The 21,924-nt window shown below is 42.9% G+C and overlaps 1 protein-coding gene across 3 annotated transcripts in view; it reads right to left on the minus strand.

The window, feature by feature from the left end:
- LOC141121744 (uncharacterized) overlaps positions 1 to 21,924 on the minus strand; it is a 52,848-nt gene that overhangs the window by 22,153 nt on the left and 8,771 nt on the right. Inside the window, exon 1 of one of the 3 annotated variants that reach the window (XM_073611453.1) lies at positions 1,850 to 1,931. The exons of 1 other annotated variant lie outside the window; for it this stretch is intronic. The gene's annotated coding sequence lies outside the window, so the exon portion shown is untranslated. Of the gene's footprint in view, positions 1 to 1,849; positions 1,932 to 21,924 lie in introns of those variants that run through there. One more of the 3 variants, XM_073611454.1, reaches the window with a different exon arrangement.

Raw genomic sequence — 21,924 nt, forward strand, 5'->3', positions numbered from 1 at the left:
TTAGACTCTAAAGTTACACTGAAAATCACTCAACTTTGTATACGGCTAGTGTGAAAGGGGCCTTAGGCTTCATTCACACTTGTAGGACTCCAAAGCCGCGCAACTCTGGAATGCAACTTTGGATGGGTGTGACATGGACACGACTTTTGCTTTGACTAATGGTAATGGACAACTGTTACACGACTTTCACACGAACAACATTCAGGTGCGACTTTCATGTGACTTTTTTGGGGTTTATATTGCAGTCTATGGAACTTAAGTCGCATGAAAGTCGGACCAAAGTAGTGCAGGAACCACTTTAAGTGGCACAAATTTGAATGGCTGTCACTGAAAAACATGGGGTGCAACTTGTCATGTGACTTTAGAGCCCAAAGTCGCATGACGAGTTACACAATGGAACCTTATTAAAAGGTGACACCATGGCTAAACTCTCCTATGTCTACAGGACTTGAAAGGAACTTGGCATCTACTGTAGGTGTTGATTTTCCAAAGCGTGTTCTATTCAGAGTCCAGATGTGACCACTGGCCTGCTACTCTGATTGTTGGATTAGGAAAATTCTGTAACAGTAAGACCATTTTTATTTATTTTTTTCTGCTTTGGTCCATGTCCCCCAGAGCAGTGCCTAGCCCTGCCCCCCCCCCCATGTCATTTGTCTGACAACCTCTTGCCTATTGGCCTAAAAAAAAAAAAATAGCGTCCAATACTGATTTTTGTTTTTTTAGCGTTCAGCTTCTATTGACTTCAATGAGGTTCAGTTTTGGCACCTGAACTTTAGTTCTGTTCTGTGGAGCCACCTCTGGTTGCCACCTCATCCTTTTAAACCCGAACACATATGAATTACACAGGTTCTGTGGCTGATTAAGGTGGTAATTAAAGCGGAGTTCCACCCAAAAATGAAACTTCCACTTTTTGGAATCATCCCCCCCCCCCCCCCCCCCCTCCGGTGTCACATTTGGCACCTTTCGTTTGCTGGTGTCTTGAGAGGATGGACGCTTTCTCCTCAGCTGTAGAACATTCTACATTTTTTAAAATTTTTCTCTTCCAGTCATACTCTTCTGTAATTTATGAGTGTCTAATACAGGTATTTGCTCCCTCTTCCTGGCATAGATCACCTCGGCACATACGCCACTTCGGGCGCCTACTCTGTCCTCCCCCCACTGTATTCTGGGAGACACACAGGTCCCAGAACACAGCAGTGACCAGTGAGGACTCGCACATGCGCAGTAGGGAACCAGGAAGTGAAGCCGCATGGCTTCGCTTCCGGATTCCCTTACTGAGGATGGCGGCAGCCGAGAGCCGACAGACAACTTGGCTTCGGCTGCCGACATCGCGGGCTCCCTGGACAGGTGAGTGTCCATATATTAAAAGTCAGCAGCTGCAGTATTTGTAGCTGCTGGCTTTTATTTTTTTTTTTTTCGGCGGACCTCCGCTTTAAGCTCAGTTAGAGCCTTTTCTGCATTAAATTAGCCTCAGGACCTGTGTAATTCATATGTGTTCGGGTTTAAAGAGCCACCTGGAACCAAACCCAGGAATGTTCATCTCATCACGACTTAGGAGGACTCGGACCCACCTTCCCCAGACTCTGATCTCTCCCTCCCTGTGTCACTGCCAACCCTCCTCCAGAGAACAAAGGAAGACCCGATAATCCTGAGAATCTTCCTCTACTACGGCGTCTGCTTGTTAGCTCCTCCTGCAACAAGCCTGAAGGGGTTAATCTAGGTTTCCACACTATATATGTGTGTATCATCATCTGCTGGAGATAAAAGACATCACAGTGACTATGGAGGAAGAGGACGGACATGACGGGGGGGGGTTACTGGGCGTAAATAGAAAATAAGATCTTATTACCTCCTCTGCTGCCACTTCCAGCAATGTCTTCTCTCTACTTCCTCCCAACTCACCTCTCACCCGGAACTTCCTGTCTGTACCTGACATCACTTCCTGTCTGTATTCCATAGAGACTGTTCTATCTCAGAATATGTGAGATCACCACCTTGTGGAGTTCAGAGGAACTGGAGCCTCGAGAACATTTTGTGGGACTGTCGTGGGATTTTGGCGACTCCCCAATTGTGTCCTTATATCCCACAGGGCTTGTTTTATCCCACTCACCTGATCGGATTAGGGTTGCCACCTCATCCCTTTAAAACTGAGCACACATTAATTACACAGGTTCTGTGGCTGATTAAGGTGGTAATTAAACTCACTTGGTGCCTTATCTTCATTAAATTGGCCTCAGAATATGTGTAATTCATATGTGTTCGGGTTTAAAGGGATGAGGTGGCAACCCTAGATCAGATCGACCCCCAGCTTTTCAGTCTGGTGGGTCGTTTAAAGCTTGGTAAATATATCCTGGGATGGCGAATATGGTGATAGGTCATCAGGTCTATAATTCCTTCTGAAGTTTCTCAGCCAGAAAAAACAGGTACCCAGAAGTAAAAAAAAAAAAAGAAGGGAACTGATAGTGAAGTACCATTAAAAAAAAGGTTTTATTGTAAAAGGGAGTGGGTACTTACAACAAGTAAGATAAAACAAGCCTCAAACATGGAGCTGTGGGCATAAAAACGCCATACCTGGCGTGCGTTTCACGGGACCTGGAAGTGACGTCAGTGATACCAGAAATAGCGTCCACGACGCCAGGAACGGCGTTTTTACACCTACAGCTCCATGTTTGAGGCTTGTTTTTATCTTGCTTGTTGTAAGTACCCACTCCCTTTTACAATAAAACCTTTTTTAATGGTACTTCACTATCAGTTCTCTTCTTTTTTTTTTTACTTCTGGGTACCTGTTTTTTCTGGCTGAGAAACTTCATAAGGATTTCTGGACCTGATGACCTATCACCATATCCACCATCCCAGGATTTCTTTACCAAGCTTTTAAATGACCCACCAGACTGAAAAGCTGTGGGTCGTTCTGATCTGGTGAGTGGGGATACATGAGGGGGTGTTGCTCACCTGAATTTTTCTGAAGCACCTTGCATTTCCTTCACTTTGGATTGGAGCACCTTTAGTCACTTTATTTGGACTTTGTTTCTTTGTTAGTCAACATATTTTCACTCATTGTGTTTGCGAGCACTATATTTATATTTATAAGTTTCAAGTTATTAGCACTTTGTGTGTAGCAGCTGCATTTTGTGTTTTTTATTTAATCTTTACTTGTTTGATACACCATTAGCGCAAGCGAATATATTTAGTATATATTTTCACATATTTTATCCCACTGAAACCAATGATGGGGCTTATTTTATCCCACTGACACCAATGATGGGGCTTATTTTATTCCACTGACATAGGGTCGCCACCTCATCCCTTTAAACCGGACACATATTAATTGCACAGGTTCTGTGGCTGATTAAAGTGGTAATTAATCTCACTTGGTGCCTTATTTGCATTAAATTAGCCTCAGGACCTGTGTAATTCACATGTGTTCGGGTTTAAAGGGATGAGGTGGCAATTCTACACTGACACCAATGGTGGGGCTTATTCTATCTCACTGATGCCAACAATGGGGCTTATTTTATTTTAGCAACTTATTCACTCCTTGATTAATTCCCGCCTTGACTAGTGCAACTCTCTCCTTTGTGGCCTACCCTTACGCAGGCTATCCCCCCTTCAGTCTATTATAAATGCTGCTGCTAGACTAATACACCTCACTAATCGATCCATGACTGCTGCCCTCTCTGCCAATCCCTTCACTGGCTTCCCCTACACCACCGTATAAAATTCTAAACACTAACCACAACATACAAGGCCATCCACAACTTCGCCCCCAGCTACATCACCAACCTCATCTGCAGATATCGCCCAAATCGCCCCCTCCGCTCCTCCCAGGACCCCCTGCTTTCTAGCTCCCTTGATACCTCCTTCCATGCTCGCCTTCAGGACTTCTCCAGAGCCTCTCCCATCCTCTGGAATTCCCTGCCCCCGGTATATCCGATCAGCCCCTAACCAGTCCACCTTTAGGAGATCCCTGAAAACTCACTTATTCAGGGAAGCCTATCCCACACCCACCTAACAACTGTCCCCGAGCCAACCCTATCAAATCATTCCCCACATATATTACCTTTTGTACCACCACCCCCTCCCTTTTAGAATATAAGCTCTACAAGCCGGGCCCTCCTGTCCCTTCTATATTGAACTGTACTGTAATTGTGATGTCCCCCCTCTACATTGTAAAGCACTGCGTATGCTGTTGGCGCTATATAAATCGTGTATAATAATAAGTTTATCTCACTGACGCCAATGATGGGGCTTATTTTACCCACTGAAACCAATGATGGGGCTTATTTTATCCCACTGACACCAATGATGGGGCTTATTTTATCCCACTGACACCAATGATGGGGCTTATTTTATCCCACTGACACCGATGGGGCTTATTTTATCCCACTGACACCAATGATGGGGCTTATTTTATCCCACTGACACCAATGATGGGGCTTATTTTATCCCACTGACACCAATGATGGGCCTTATTTTATCCCACTGACACCGATGGGGCTTATTTAATCCCACTGACATCAATGATGGGACTTATTTTATCTCATTGACACCAATGATGGGGCTTATTTTATCCCACTAACATCAATGGGACTTATTTTATCCCACTGACAACAATGATGGGGTTTATTTTATCCCACTGACACCAATGATGGGGTTTATTTTATCTCACTGACACAAACGATGAGGCTTATTTTATCCCACTGACACCAATGGGGCTTGTTTTATCCCACTGACACCAATGATGGGGCTTGTTTTATCCCACTAACACCAATGGGGCTTATTTTATCTCACTGACACCAATGATGGGGCTTATTTTATCTCACTGACATCAATGATGATTGTTTAGCAAAAAATTAAAACCCCAGTGGTGATTAAATACCACCAAAAGAAAGGTCTATTTGTGTGAAAAAATCATAAAAATGTAATTTGGGTACAGTGTTGCATGACCGTGCAATTGTCAATCAAAGTGTGACAGAGCTGAAAATTGGCCTGGGCAAAAAGAGGGTAGAGTGCCCAGTAGGCAAGTGGTTAATATGCTCTGCCAGGCCCTGTCAGCAGCTGGGCGGATGGTGGTGAAAGCCACAGACTGGACACAGAGGACTTGCCTGGACACTTGCTTAGTGGTGGGAGCCCTGAAATGGGCTGAGGTACAGAATCTAAGATATTGCCTGGTCTTCACCAGAGCTCCTAGTGGCGGAGATGTTCTACTGCAGGCATTATCTAAATTGAGGTCCTCTGACTCCCCGAGCAGGAGGAAACTGAGAGCAAGTGAAAATCTCTTGCAGCACTGGGACACTTGAAGGCAGGTGCAGCTAGCTAGAATACTGCATAGCTCCCAACTGACCCTGATTTCAAAGGACTGTCCCTGATTTGGAACAAAGTCCCTCTGTCCCTCCTCATTTGTCCCTCATTTTGGTCTGATCTATATATTTGTATATAAAATGCACTTTTTATCTTTCAGAAAGTGTTTCCCAGTGCTAAACCTTTCATCCAATTTCTAAATTGCTTCATTTGTGAATTTTAAGAGCCAGTATAAAGTGGTTAAAAAAAGCACTTCTGTGTTCAGCTAATTATTTTTGTATAATTCCCCTTTAAGGGGGTGTATCAGGGGGGTGTATCCTATGCCCATATACTTTTGCTAATAGGTGTCCCTCATTCCCATCTCAAAATGTTGGGGGTATGATACTGCTTACAGCATACCTCCCAACCGTCCCTGATTTGTTGGGACCTTCCCGCAATTGGTAGCTCTATCCCGGGTCCCAGGCACCCTCATTCCAGGACAATACAGTGTCCCGGAATGAAACTGATGCAGCCTGTTCGTGATTTTCCATCGACTGCCGAATGTCGATGATGTCATCCGCCCCGGGCCAGCCCAGTGGTGTAGCGTGGGAGTGGGCAGCCAGGGCTCTCTCCCCTGTGTGTAAGCAACCTCATTCCAATCCCGTGCTGCTGTGACTGCCATTGCTGTCCCAAGAGTGACTTCCTCCAGGCTCCAGCCCCTATTGTCACCATACACCTCCGTTGAGGCAGACTCTGCAGCACCTGGGCCTTCCCCCGCCTAGGGACACCAGTGGTCCAGCCTGTCCTGTCCCCATGATTCTTCAAGCGCGTGCCATGGGTGGCCTGTGTGTGTGAGTTGGAGGGGCGATGCTCATGTAGGTGAGAAAAAATTGCAATGATATGCACCTGTCAAACAGGTGCTGAAAAATTGGTCTTTGGGTCTTAATTGTGCTCATGAAACCTATACCAAAAACATTGTTCCAGATGAAATTATTGAACACCCTCAAAGCTAGGCAGCCTCGAAGTCCATTGGCATGGGGGAAAAAAGCTGAGGCTGCCTGAGCCTGTTGTCATACCGTACTCGCACAGGTACTCGTTGACGGCCCTCTGCTGCATGTATAGCCGCTGCAGCATTGCCAAAGTTGAGTTCCACCTGGTGGGCATGTCACAAATCAGGCGGTTTATGGGCAGGTGGAATTCTCGCTGAATTTCAGCCAACTGAGCACTGGCTGTGTATGACCGCCTCAAAATGGCTACAGACTCTTCTGGCCAGCTTTAGCACATCTTGCAACCCTGGGTACGTATTTAGGAAATGCTGCACCACCAAATTGAGGACATGTGTCAACTTTCCCTGTCTAAGGACGGAAGGAGGTTTGAGCCATTATCACACACCACCATTCCTGGCTCCAGCTGGCATGGTGTGAACCACCTCTGGGCCTGTCCCTGCAGAGCTGCAAGAATCTCTGCTCCAGTGTGGTTCCTGTCCCCTAAACACACCAGCCGCATGGCACCTTTTAGCCTGACACATGGAATAGCTCTTTGAACGCTTAGGGGGTACCTGATGTTCATAGGACAATTCTGCAGAGGAGGGCATGGAGGTGGCGTAGGAGGAGGAGGGGTAGAGCTCACAGGTCTGGCATCATCACCACCAGCTGTATGGAGACATGGGGGCACAACAAGCTGCAGCACCGAGCCCTGTCCTGCATCCTTTCGAGTTGCAAGCAGCGTTACCCAGTGTGCTGTGAACTAAATATATTGTCCCTGCCCATGCTTGCTGGACTACGTGTCAGCAGTAAGGTGGATTTTACGGCTGACGCACAGAACTATATGGTGTTAAACTGGCAGTAACGCACACAGACGTAAATGGCGTTAAACTTGCAGTAATGCACAAAACTATATGGCGTTAAACTGGCAGTAATGCACACAGAACTACAGTATATGGCGTTAAACTGGCAGTAATGCACACAGAAGTAAATGACGTTAAACTTGCAGTAACACACAAAACTATATAGCGTTAAACTGGCAGTAATGCACACAGAACTATATGGCGTTAAACTGGCAGTAATGCACACAGAACTACAGTATATGGCGTTAAACTGGCAGTAACGCACAAAACTTTATGGCGTTAAACTTGCAGTAACGCACACAGAAGTAAATGGCATTAAACTGGCAGTAACGCACACAGAACTATACGGCATTAAACTGGCAATAACGCACACAAAACTATATGGCATTAACCGCCCTGACGGTATGATTATTTCAGTTTTTTTATGCTGAAAGCAGTACATTTATTTTGCATGGAAATTTGGTGTTTTATATTGTAGGCCTGTTATTCTTAGGAATAACTCACTTAAATCTGTCAGGAACAAGAGTCTAATAGACATCCCGGGTATGATAAAGTTTAAAAAATGAAATCATAAATTATAATATAATAAATAACTATAAATAATTATACCAAATAATAATATGATAATAAAGTATTCAATAATGTAATCAAATCAAAAACACTAAAATTTGCTCAGTTGCAGAATTGTCACTGTCATTACTTTTCAGTGTTTGATGACGGATCTCCCCACAAATCACTATTGCTCAATTCTGCGGGTGATTCTAATTTATTATCGCTGTTTTCTAGCTGGTATAAAACCCCTTTTGATGTAAAGGGACGGTTTTGGTTGCTATGGACAATCTCCAGTTTCCAGGCAGAAAGAACAGTTTTTATAATATAAAACTGCATGCAGGGCACTGGAGAAACCACTAGGGACAAAAGGGAGGTGAAATAATTTCATACAGTAATGTAATCTGTTATGTATTGTGTGTGTTTCACTTTTTGAATTTGACGCCGTTCTCCGTCCCCGTGCATCGCAACACTCGCAGGGAACGGAGCTCGGCTCCGTGATGAATTGAGCGGAGGACGAGACGCTCACACTGCGCGGAGACATCGCAGGATCCAGGGGACAAGGTAAGTAAGCTCTTCCTGGATCCTGCAATGCGATCCCGAGTCTGGCTCGGGGTTACCGCTTTTGGTTCTGAAATTCCACCCTGAGTCAGACTCGGGAATACCGCCAGGGAGGTTAAACTGGCAGTAACGCACAAAACTATATGGCGTTAAACTGGAAGTAACGCACACAGAAGTAAATTGCATTAAACTGGCAGTAATGCACAAAACTACAGTGGGGACGGAAAGTATTCAGACCCCTTTACATTTTTCACTCTTTGTTATATTGCAGCCATTTGCTAAAATCATTTAAGTTCATTTTTTTCCCTCATTAATGTATACACAGCACCCCATATTGACAGAAAAACACAGAATTGTTGACATTTTTGCAGATTTATTAAAGAAAAACTGAAATATCACATGGTCCTAAGTATTCAGACCCTTTGCTGTGACACTCGTATATTTAACTCAGGTGCTGTCCATTTCTTCTGATCATCCTTGAGATGGTTCTACACCTTCATTTGAGTCCAGCTGTGTTTGATTATACTGATTGGACTTGATTATGAAAGCCACACACCTGTCTATATAAGACCTTACAGCTCACAGTGCATGTCAGAGCAAATGAAAATCATGAGGTCAAAGGAACTGCCTGAAGAGCACAGAGACAGAATTGTGACAAGGCACAGATCTGGCCAAGGTTACAAAAAAGTTCTGCTGCACTTAAGGTTCCTGAGAGCACAGTGGCCTCCATAATCCTTAAATGGAAGACGTTTGGGACGAACAGAACCCTTCCTAGAGCTGGCCGTCTGGCCGAACTGAGCTATTGGGGGATAAGAGCCTCGGTGAGAGAGGTAAAGAAGGACCCAAAGATCACTGTGGCTGAGCTCCAGAGATGCAGTCGGGAGATGGGAGAAGGTTGTAGAAAGTCAACCATCACTGCAGCCCTCCAACCAGTCGGGGCTGTATGGCAGATTGGCCCAACGGAAGCCTCTCCTCAGTGCAAGACACATGAAAGCCCGCATGGAGTTTGTTAAAAAAACACCTGAAGGGCTCCCATGATGGTGAGAAATAAGATTATTTGGTCTGATGAGACCAAGATAGAACTTTTTGGCCTTAATTCTAAGCGGTATGTGTGGAGAAAACCAGGCACTGCTCATCACCTGTCCAATACAGTCCCAACAGTGAAGCATGGTGGTGGCAGCATCATGCTGTGGGGGTGTTTTTCAGCTGCAGGGACAGGACGACTGGTTGCAATCGAGAGAAAGATGAATGCGGCCAAGTACAGGGATATCCTGGACGAAAACCTTCTCCAGAGTGCTCAGGACCTCAGACTGGGCCAAAGGTTTTCCTTCCAACAAGACAATGACCCTAAGCACACAGCTAAAATAAAGGAGTGGCTTCACAACAACTCTGTGACTGTTCTTGAATGGCCCAGCCAGAGCCCTGACTTAAACCCAATTGAGCATCTCTGGAGAGACCTAAAAATGGCTGTCCACCAACGTTTACCATCCAACCTGACAGAACTGGAGAGGATCTGCAAGGAGGAATGGCAGAGGATCCCCAAATCCAGGTGTGAAAAACTTGTTGCATCTTTCCCAAAAAGACTCATGGCTGTATTAGATCAAAAGGGTGCTTCTACTAAATACTGAGCAAAGGGTCTGAATACTTAGTACCATGTGATATTTCAGTTTTTCTTTTTTACTAAATCTGCAAAAATGTCAACAATTCTGTGTTTTTCTGTCAATATGGGGTGCTGTGTGTACATTAATGAGGGGAAAAAAATGAACCTAAATGATTTTAGCAAATGGCTGCAATATAACAAAGAGTGAAAAATTTAAGGGGGTCTGAATACTTTCCGTCCCCACTGTATATAGCCTTAAACTGGCAGTAACGCACACAGAAGTAAATGGCTTTAAACTGGCAGTAATGCACACAAAACTATATGGCATTAAACTCTAGCTGCACACTATGCAAAGCTGAATGATGGTCCTCCTCACTACACTCACACTATCCCTAGACTGATACTAAACTAATATTCTACACTGACAATTGAAGCAAAATAGCACACTAACTAACTAATAGCACTGAACAGAGCCCTGTTCTATCTCTCTCCACGCTGAAATCACACTGAAAATGGCTGCCATTGAAAAAATACTTTTATACTGTGGGGCGAGAATGAGCGATGATTGGATAAAGTCATAATGACAGTGTCCAATCATGACTGTGAGAGTGCTCTGTGCCCTGATTGGCTGAAGCTTTCACTGCTTCAGCCAATCAGGGCTTGCAATACACTGTTCAGTGCCGCAATGCATTTTGGTTGGTTCAGGGGTCGAACAAACAGTCGAACGACCCGTTTGGATGTTCACCGAATGTCCGAACAACAAAAGTTCGGCCCGAACTTATGCTCGGGCTGAACCGTTCGCCCACCCCTAGCGGCTTTGAATAGTGGGCAGGAGAGCTTATGTCTACCCCTTTTAAGGCACAGATAAGTGCTTTTTTAAGATATGTGTTTATTAAATTTTAAAAAACAAATATGTTCTGTTCCAGACAGTGAGATCCGTTCTTTCTTTTGCTATCTTTGAAACCTTGAATGTGTCCTGAAGAAGCCTAACAGTGAAACACGTTGATGCACAAGGGCTCACTGTATATTTTGTATCATGTTATATGATTTTTAATTCTTGAATGCTTTATTGATGTCATGTGTATTTTTTCAAAAACTATTGTTATTTTTTCATACTTCACTATTGTTTCTTATGCCTTTAAAGTCCGATCCAGGGATACCTAGTTAGTATCCCTTTCCTTTTTGTTCCCCTTTAAGGCAATCTTGACACACTCTTTATCTTTAAAAGGCAACTTTATCTGGGCTCATAGCAATACTTTGCGGCTAAGAATATTGGGGTGGAAGACCTTCTGTCACCCTCTAAGGCAATCTTGACACATTATTTACTTTGTAAATGCAGCTTCTCCCAGGATTCACAGCAATTCTTCGTGACTAAGCATAATGAGCCGGAGAGCCTCTGCTTCAGAAGCAGGTGGTCCTGATGCCCTCTTCAGGGCATAGTGTTAGCGTTTGGAGTATGGAAGAGGATTTTCTCTACCTTTTAGACTGGATTTTTGGTGCTCCTCTCATGCATATTCCTGTCAGTGGGACAGGCTGGGCTCCTTAGCCAAGAATGCACTCTTTTAGCAGCAAAATACCTACCTGGTCTGATGACCCTTACCTATAGGAACCATGTGGATCTTTGTTATGCAGTGAGCTCATAGTGCAGGGCAGATGGAACACTGACATTTAGTTAGGTATAATAATAATGCCACACCGAGACATGAGTAAGGACATATCTATTCACTAGGCAACAGGAAATGGCCCTTGATGCAGGTTTTGCGGCTATGGGCATGCAGTCCTATCATGTGAACACCCTATCTGTAAGCTGCGGGGTCTTTAACCCTGTGTTCCTCAACTCTTCTGCCTGCTTCCCACTCCTGGCAAACTTCTCACCTCACCCACTTCCAAGATGGCTTCCAGGTAGTTTTGCCCAACTCCAAGATGGCCACTGGAGGAGTACTTGCCCAAAACAAAGATGGTCCCATGTAAACTCTATCTACTTAATCTGTTCAGCATAATGCATCATTCCCTTTAATGTAGACACCTAGCTTTCTCTTCCACAATTACTACTAGAATGCATACTGGAACATGATGCAGCTGCAGCCCACCTGAAAGGAGATGTAACAGACTACTTATGCGATTCACAGATAAATTCCCAAAAACTTGAAAACATACTTATCTTGGAAATGCAGGGTCACAGTTCAATGGATCCACTCACTTCTGGGAGGCAGGCTCCAGACATGGACAGCTCTTGTGAGGAACAAAGCTCTGGTTGCACTGCTGTATGTGGGGCTAGTTAGCACCCAATTTTTACCCCAAAAGATCCACAGAAGGGGTTCCCTGCCTTATCAGAGCATTTAGCGCCCCAAGGTCAGGGACTGCGCTACAGGAGAGGCTTAACCTGTATGGAAAACCACCAAAAGTGGCAGGTAAGGGTTTCTTCTCTTCACACTGGCTGTGAGTTCCATGAGGACAAAAAAAGGGAAATGGGCTGTTGTGTGGGTGTTAACTTTTTATAGTTATGCATTGGTCCTGTGGACGGAAGTAGGCGGGGCTATTATCATATGTATGCTGCCATGGAGGCACCTTTTGAAGGATACCAGTTTAGAGTTACACAGGAGGTCTGGTGCTAGAATTATTGCTCTCGCTCTGAGGTTCGTGCCGATACCTCATATGTGTGGTGCGATCACTGTTTACCTATGCATGCGGTACTGACACGTGTGTTTGCCACTGCGTGTAAGCACAGGGAGATGGGGGCACTTTAAGAAATAGATTATTGTTTATTTTATTTTTAGTGTTTCTTTAAAAAAAAAATAATAATTTCGATCACTTTTACTGCTGTCAAAAGGAATGTGAACATCCCTTGTGAGAGCAATAGCAGTGACAGGTACCTTTTATGGAGAAATCGGGGGTCTATTAGACCCAGCGTCTCTCCTTTGGGCTCCAATGCAGCCGAATAGACACAGATCGGTCTGATTGCCTATTTGACTGGCCATTATGCAGCCAGTAAACAAAGAGCCGGAACCGGAAGTGATGAAACAGTTGTCACTTCCATGTTCTGACATCACACAGTGGGAGGAACAGCTTCAGTTCCTATCACTGTGAGGTCGGAGCTGGATGCCACCGGCCACATCATTACTAGGCTTCCCGATCATTCAGGAGAACCTGGAAAGGCGGCGGGAGTGGGGTAAAATAACCCAGCGGATGCTTAGCCGCTCGGATTACTTTTACATGAAAGAGAATCGGCGGCTTGAAAAATTTATATTGGGTTCATCGGTTGTAGCCTCAACCATGAACCCAGTACGTGATTTATATATACTGTGGTCGGCAAGGAAGTGGTTAAAGAAACAGGAATTCTTTAGGTTCTGCTTTAGTGCATTAGAGATAAGCTTAACCACTCTAAAATACTGTTTAACCACTTCAGCCCCGGAAGGATTTACCCCCTTCCTGACCAGAGCATTTTTTGCGATACGGCACTGCATCCCTTTAACTGGCGCGGTCGTGCGACGTTGTACCCAAACAAAATTGACGTCCTTTTTTTCCCACAAATAGAGCTTTCTTTTGGTGGTGTTTGATCACCCCTGCGGTTTTTATTTTTTGCGCTATAAACAAAAAATAACATCAATTTTTTTTTTTAAAAACTATACTTTTTGATATAATAAATAAAAAAATAAAAAAAATTCTTCCACAGTTTAGGCCGATATGTATTCTTCATATTTTTGGTAGAAAAAAAAAATCGCAATAAGTGCGCAAAAGTTATAGCGTCTACAAAAATAGGGAATAGATTTATGGCATTTTTATTATAATATTTTTTTTTTTTTATTTTTAATGGCGGCTTTTTTTTTTTTTTATCAGGACTACAACATTATGGCGGACAGATCAGACACGACAAAAACACACTTACAGATGCTGTATCATAAACAAGCCTAAAGTCCATTGTGTCGGCCGAACACACACGGACAGACCCGTCCTGCTGGAAGTAAAAGCAAAGACTGGAGATGACGTCAGCGCGTCGTCCTGCTCTGCCCTACGCGTTTCGAGATAGGTCACGTCATCCAGGGGCCGTTTTTGTCTTTTTATACTGAATAAATGTAAAAGGTTTTACACGATCGGAGTTTTCCCATTTTTGTCACATGCTACGCTTTCCATCTGAGACGATCTGTTCAATGTGACGATCCGAGGTACAGCGGCAGTCCAACACAGGAGATACACTTACCATCACAGCTGACATGCCTTCCACGATCCCCTGTAATGGGTGATGATCTCTGCCTGGTAAGGAGTAACCCCTTCTACACTGGTGGTGGATCACATTTCTACACTATACAACAGTTGAAGACCCTCCTTTTGTGGACTTTTATGCGGTTTCTTTTGTTTTGCACAGGTGGACAATTTTTTTATCACCTATTCAGAGACTTATTTTGGTTTATTTTGTGTATCATTTATCCAATTTGGTTATAGATCACATCATTAGCGATCACAGAGATTTACATTATGTAATATATTATATATACCCATTTGACTCTATGCATCTCAGCAATTCAGTCTGGGGTATATGGAATCCCTAATTTGGGTTGAGATTATTAATTTATTTTCTATGGTTATATATTAGCGTGATTCAGGTGTTTTCTGAACTATTTTTGCTTAGTTTTAACAGGGATGCAGAACATCAGAAGCAGCAGTATGCTTAGGTAGCACCTACTTTAGCTGTGGAATTTTTTATAGGGTTTTAGGGGGGTCCTTCTTACACAGCTTTGAGGGGAACATGGGAAAAACACAAATCTTTTAAATAACAGGTTTGGGTGGAAGCCTTAAAGCTATACATGGTGTACAGGAACCAGCACAGTTTCAGCTCCAACTTTTTCTTGTCCGTTGACTGGAGTCATGCATGTTTGTATGAAGAGCCAATAGACTTAAATGCAGAGTCAGAAGCTTCAGGCCTCGCAGGGAATGTCCCTAAACCCAGAGTTGGGTGTAAGAGCAGCCATAGCGTCAGTGTGTTGGAGCTGGTGATGGTGAATGGACAGAGAGTTCCTTCAGTAGGGACACATCAGTAGAGGAGATATATACAGTATCTCACAAAAGTGAGTACACCCCTCACACTTATGTAAATATTTTCTTCTATCTTTTCATGTGACAACACTGAAGAAATGACACTTTGCTACAATGTAAAGTAGTGAGTGTACAGCTTGTATAACAGTGTAAATTTGCTGTCCCCTCAAAATAACTCAACACACAGCCATTAATGTCTAAACCTCTGGCAACGATGGAGCTACACTGGAAGACATTTTTTAAAAAAAAGGACTTGGGATCTGGGGGGTTGGGATCTGGGGGCTCGCTGGTTCAAGGTGGCTTCCAGATTCCGATAAGCCTCCCGCCCGCAGACCCCCACAACAATTGGCCAGGGTTGTGGGGAAGAGTCCCTTGTCCCAATCAACATGGGGACAAGGTGCTTTGGGGAGAAGCCCCTTGTCCCAAAGAACCATCCTATGTTGAGGGCATGTGGCCTGGTATGGTTCAGGAGGGGGGGCGCTCATCTTCCCGACCTGCCGGGGCTAACTTTAATTTTTTTTTTTTAATTCATAAAAATGTTTTTCCAAAAAAATTTGAAAAACTGCTGCGCAAATACCATGTGATATAAAAAAATTGCAAGACCCTCCATTTTATTCTCTAGGGTCTCTGCTAAAAAAAAAAAAAAAATATATATATATATATATATATATATATATATATATATATATATATATATATATATATATATATATATATATATATATATAAAATGTTTGGAGGTTCTAAGTAATTTTAGATTTTTACACGTAGGAACGAAGTGGTTAACCAGCTATTTACACTAGAGAAAGGAGCGCGCATGCTCTGAAACGTGTTGTGGTTCCTCTACACCCCGCTGACATCACACACCCAGAAGCGTCGCTCCCTGAGCTGATCATCTCCATCTCCTCCAGCCATCCGTAAGGATCAGCTGGCTTCCTCTCTGGTTCATCGCAGCTCCTGCAGCTGGATTCACTGCTCACCCAGGACACGCTATCGACGCTGTAGACGATCCCAGGAGATATGATCTCCCATGAGCACACCATTCCTTACCTTGATGTAAGTGTTGGATATTTTATACTACTGCACATTAAACATTGCACACAGAGGCATTTTTCTGTTTCTTTCTATGAAGGTGCTCCTTTGATTTTGGGCCCTCTCTGGAGTGAAAAAGCCTCGAGCATGTGGTAGCACCATACTAGGGAAGAGTAGCAGAATGTGCTTTGGGGTGTAATTGTACAGTGTAAGTATGTCTGTGGTGTGTGTGAGAAATAACTTTCTAAAATGACAACTTTATAACATCAGATTTTATTTACTGTCTTCATTTTCCAAAAATTGTGATAAAAAAATTACATCTTCGATAAACTCGCCATGTCTCTTACTAAATACCTTGGACTGTCTATGTCTACTTTCCAAAAGGGGCCATTTTGGGGGTATTTGTACCGTCCTGACATTTTAGGGCCTCAGGAAATGAGACATGATGTCAGCACGGCAGGATTGATACATTTTCAAATATATATATATACAGTGGCTTGCGAAAGTATTCGGCCCCCTTGAACTTTTCAACCTTTTGCCACATTTCAGGCTTCAAACATAAAGATATAAAATTTTAATTTTTTGTGAAGAATCACCAACAAGTGGGACACAATTGTGAAGTGGAACGAAATCTATTGGATATTTTAAACTTTTTTAGCAATTAAAAAATTGAAAAGTGGTGCGTGCAAAATTATTCGGCCCCTTTACTTTCAGTGCAGCAAACTCACTCCAGAAGTTCAGCGAGGATCTCTGAATGATCCAATGTTGTCCTAAATGACTGATGGTGATAAATAGTATCCACCTGTGTGTAATCAAGTCTCTGTATAAATGCACCTGCTCTGTGATAGTCTCAGGGTTCTGTTGAAAGCGCAGAGAGCATCATGAAGACCAAGGAACACACCAGGCAGGTCCGTAATACTGTTGTGGAGAAGTTTAAAGCCGTATTTGGATACAAAAAGATTTCCCAAGCTTTAAACATCCCAAGGAGCACTGTGCAAGCGATCATTTTGAAATGGAAGGAGTATCAGACCACTGCAAATCTACCAAGACCTGGCTGTCCCTCTAAACTTTCAGCTCAGACAAGGAGAAGACTGATCAGAGATGCAGCCAAGAGGCCCATGATCACTCTGGATGAACTGCAGAGAACTACAGCTGAGGTGGGAGAGTCTGTCCATAGGACAACAATCAGTCGTACACTGCACAAATCTGGCCTTTATGGAAGAGTGGCAAGAAGAAAGCCATTTCTCAAAGATATCCATAAAAAGTTTCGTCTAAAGTTTGCCACAAGCCACATGGGAGACACACCAAACATGTGAAAGAAGGTGCTCTGGTCCGATGAAACCAAAATCGAACTTTTTGGCCACAATGCAAAAGGATATGTTTGGCGTAAAAGCAACACAGCTCATCACACTCAACACACCATCCCCACTGTCAAACATGGTGGTGGCAGCATCATGGTTTGGGCCTGCTTTTCTTCAGCAGGGACAGGGAAGATGGTTAAAATTGAGGGGAAGATGGATGCAGCCAAATACAGGACCATTCTGGATGAAAACCTGTTGGAGTCTGCAAAAGACCTGAAACTGGGACGGAGATTTATCTTCCAACAAGACAATGATTCCAAACATACAGCAAAATCTACAAAGGAATGGTTCACAAATAAACGTATCCAGGTGTTAGAATGGCCAAGTCAAAGTCCAGACCTGAATCCAACGGAGAATCTGTGGAAAGAGCTGAAAACTGCTGTTCACAAACGCTCTCCATCCAACCTCACTGAGCTCGAGCTGTTTTGCAAGGAAGAATGGGCAAGAATTTCAGTCTCTCGATGTGCAAAACTGATAGAGACATACCCCAAGCGACTTGCAGCTGTAATCGCAGCAAAAGGTGGCTCTACAAAGTATTAACGCAAGGGGGCCGAATAACTTTGCACGCCCCACTTTTCATTTTTTTATTAGTTAAAAAAGTTTCAAAAATCCAAAAGATTTCGTTCCACTTCACAATTGTGTCCCACTTGTTGGTGATTCTTCACAAAAAATAAAAATTTTATATCTTTATGTTTGAAGCCTGAAATGTGGCAAAAGGTTGAAAAGTTCAAGGGGGCCGAATACTTTTGCAAGCCACTGTATCTATCTATCCCATAGTTTGTAGACTCTATTACTTCCACACAGACTAAATAATATACACTGATTTTTTTGGGGGGGATCTTTATGCCAAAGAAATGTAGCAGAATACACTCTGGCCTAAATCTATGAAGAAAGATTAAATATTTGCAAAGTTACAACAGATACTAAGGGGCACGTTTCATTTTTTTTCTATATTTTTTGCTTTATAACTGTCTCAAAAAAAATCATTTGGGTACAGTGTTGCATGAACAAACAACTGTCAGTCAAACTATCCTAATGCTGAAACATGTAAAATGGCCTGCATTCCAGTCTTGGAGTGGTTAAATAACATGTTTGGAGTACGATCTGTACGATGCACTACAGCAATAACATTAGAAGGGAAAAACTGTATGGGGACCCCCCAAAATACATAGCAGGCCTGTATAAAGGCAGAAAATAGACATGTGCAATTTGTTTAGTTCCAAATTAGTTTTTTAACGAAATATGACAAATTCGTTAACTTCAAAAATTTGGAAATTTGAAAATCCAAAAATAAGAATGAAAATCTGAACATTCAAAAGAATGAAAATCTGAAAACCCGAAATAATAACTAATAAAAAATATTTAATTATAGGTATTGGAATTTCCTTTCAAATTTAGCTGTTACTGAAAGTAGAATTATCTGAAATAACGAATGCCGTATCTAAACGAATGGAATGTAACGATCTAATAATAATAAACAATAATAATAATAATAAAACCTTTTAATTATTATTATTAATTTGTTCCATTCCATTTGTTTAGATGCGGGATTTGTTATTTCGGATAATTCGTATCTTCAGGTAAATTTGTATTTGTTACGTTCACAATCAGCCAAATTTGAAAGGAAATTCCAATACCTATAATTTTATAGTTAGTTATTATTCGTTATTATTTCGAAATTTACTGATTTTCTTTCTTTTTTTCAGATTTTCGAATTTCCGAATTCCAAAAAATTCGGAATTCAAAAATTCGGAAATTTGAAAATCCGAATTTTTGGATTACCGAAAAAAAAAAAAAAAAAAAACGAATGAAATGAAAATGAACAAATTTTTTGTCAGTGCACATGTCTAGCAGAAACGGTCTGGTATGTGGGGAGGGGGAGCCTAATGCTGTTAAAAAAAAAAAAAAAAAAAGAATGAAGCCAGCATGGAAATGTAATTTACTGGCAAATGTTTTTTTTTTCTTTGTAAAATGCCACTTTTGCTTGTGTATGTCTTACAGAAGATTGACAAACATAAAAAAACAGCACGCCGCCCCCCCAAAAATCCATACCGGGCCTTTACCTTTGATGAGGGACTAGTAAGGAATTTAAAGCGGAGTTCCACCCATTTAAAAGTCAGCAGATACAAAAAGTGTAGCTGCTATCTTTTAATAATCAGACACTCACCTGTCCCACGGTCCAACGATGTGGGCACACAAAGCCTCGCTCCTTTCTCCTTCCTCTCTGCAGCGCTGGCATTCTAACTGCAGGAACCCGGCTGTGGCTTCACAGCCGGGCGCGCAGTGCGCATGCGCGATGTGACGTGGCCTAGAAGAATGCAGGAAGTGAGGGGGGGGGGGAGGTGATCTTCCTTCCGACGCTAGGGGAGGAAGTGGGAGCTGGGTGCCTGTAAAAACAGGGTACCCACTCCTCCCCCCAAAAAATGACATGCCAAATGTCAGGGGGTCACCAGCACTTAAAGTGGAAGTTCCATTTTTGGGGCGGAGTTCCACCCAATTTTGAGAGGTGGTCTTAAACGAAAGACCACCTCTCCACCCCTCGTTTTTGGATATTTAAATTTTTTTTTTCTTTCTCTCGTAACTATTTTCTCTCAAAATAGTACTATGAGTACTTCTGATCCAGCCGGGCCGCGGCCGAAGACATCGCATCCTCTCCTGCGGTGAGCCCCCCCCCCGTTGTCTTCTGGGACCTGTGTGTGTCCCAGAAGACAAGGTGGCCATTCACAAAGCGCCGCGCGACTGGCGCATGCGCAGTCGGAAAGCGGCAGTGAAGCCGCAAGGCTCCACCGCCGGTTTCCCTTAGTTGGAATGGCGGCGCCTGCACCCGATCCGATGGACGGATCGGCATTGGGGGACCGACATCGCGGGCTCCCTGGACGGGTAAGTGTCCTTATTAAAAGTCAGCAGCTACAGTGTTTGCAGCTGCTGATTTAAAAAAAATATATATATATTTTGGCTGGAACTCTGCTTTGAGGGGGAGCCCCATGCGAAAAAAATGGGATGCATGCAGTCTGGCAGCCATTGAAGGGGGGCTCGGCAAGTGTGCGCCACCCTCCTGAACCATACCAAGTTACATGCCCTCAACATTGCAAGGGCAGCTTGCCAGGGGGGAGGCCACCATGTCCCCATGTTGATAGGGATAAGGGCCTCATCCCCAGATCCGGTACCCTTAATGATGTGGAAATCTGTGTGTGTGTGTGTGGGGGGGGGGGGGGGGGGCATACAGCTGCCTCTCCCATGTAAATAAGTATCAAAAAAGAATTTGTGATGGGGGAAAAAAAAAAAAAACACACTTACCATAATAAAGTTCTTTACCAAAAAAAGTCCCACAATGTAAATTCATCCTCATTCGCTTCATCCAGAAGTGTCGAACCAACCTCATTAAGATCGCTCATCCTGATGAGCTGCTGAGACAAAAACAATTCACCTTTCCTGAAGGAGGGTATTTTGGGGGCTATATTGGTTTTACTTTATGCTGATAGGTCCTATATTTTAGGTTAAATCCATACTGCTCCATAACACCGCCTTTTAAGGATTGATGTATTTTCAATGTTTCCCTCGAAGATGCGTAAAAAGTCTCTCTCCAAGCTATACGTTTTTTTTTCTCTGTTTGCATTGGTAGATGTCCCTCATGGTAGCATCCAGTTTACCATGCATTTCTTTAAACAGTAGTTTGTCTATTACCTCTTAAAACAGCCAGAATTTATAAAGAAGAATCACCCCCCACCCCCCACCCTTTCCCCCATAGACTTCAATGGGATTTGCCTATAAGTTTGCGTTTTGCTGAATTACAAACAAGATTCACAGAACCCTTTTTGAGGACTGAAAACAACATTGGGAACCAGTCGCTTTCTGTCTTTTCAAGGATTTGATTGGTCATCACACACAAGGAGGTGAGGGTTAGGGGTCTCAGATACCATGGCAGATCACACAAGGAGAAAGCCTTGGAAATTAAAGTAGCTACAGTGGAACCTTGGTTAACGAGTAACGCGGTTAACGAGTGCTTTGAAAGACGAGCAACTTTTTTTTTTTTTTTTCCCCCACAGTTGGAATCACTCCCTAGGACACACTTAACCCCTTGATCGCCCCCTAGTGTTTAACCCCTTCCGTGCCAGTGTCATTTATACAGTAATCAGTGCATTTTTATAGCACTGATCGCTGTATAAATGACAATGGTCCCAAAATAGTGTCAAAAGTGTCCAATGTGTCCACCATAATGTCGCAGTCACGATAAAAATCGCAGATCGCCGCCATTACTGATAAAAAAAATAATAAAAATGCCATAAATTTATCCCCTGTTTTGTAGACGCTATAACTTTTTCGCAAACCAACTAATATACGCTTATTGCGAGAGAGATATATAGATATATATATATATATATAATTTTTTTTTTTTTTTTTTACCAAAAATATGTAGAAGAATAAATATCGGCCTAAACTGAGAAAGAAATTTGTTTTTTTATATAGTTTTTGGGGATAAATATAGCAAAAAGTAAAAAATATTGCTTTTTTTTTCAAAATTGTCGCTCTTTTTTGTTTATAGCGCAAACAATAAAAACCACAGAGGCGATTAAATACCACCAAAAGAAAGCTCTAATTGTGGGAAGAAAAGGAGTTCAATTTTGTTTTGGTGCAACGTCGCACGACCGCGCAATTGTCAGTTA

Source organism: Aquarana catesbeiana, unplaced genomic scaffold (assembly GCF_042186555.1).
Source record: "Aquarana catesbeiana isolate 2022-GZ unplaced genomic scaffold, ASM4218655v1 unanchor229, whole genome shotgun sequence".
Taxonomy (NCBI): domain Eukaryota; kingdom Metazoa; phylum Chordata; class Amphibia; order Anura; family Ranidae; genus Aquarana; species Aquarana catesbeiana.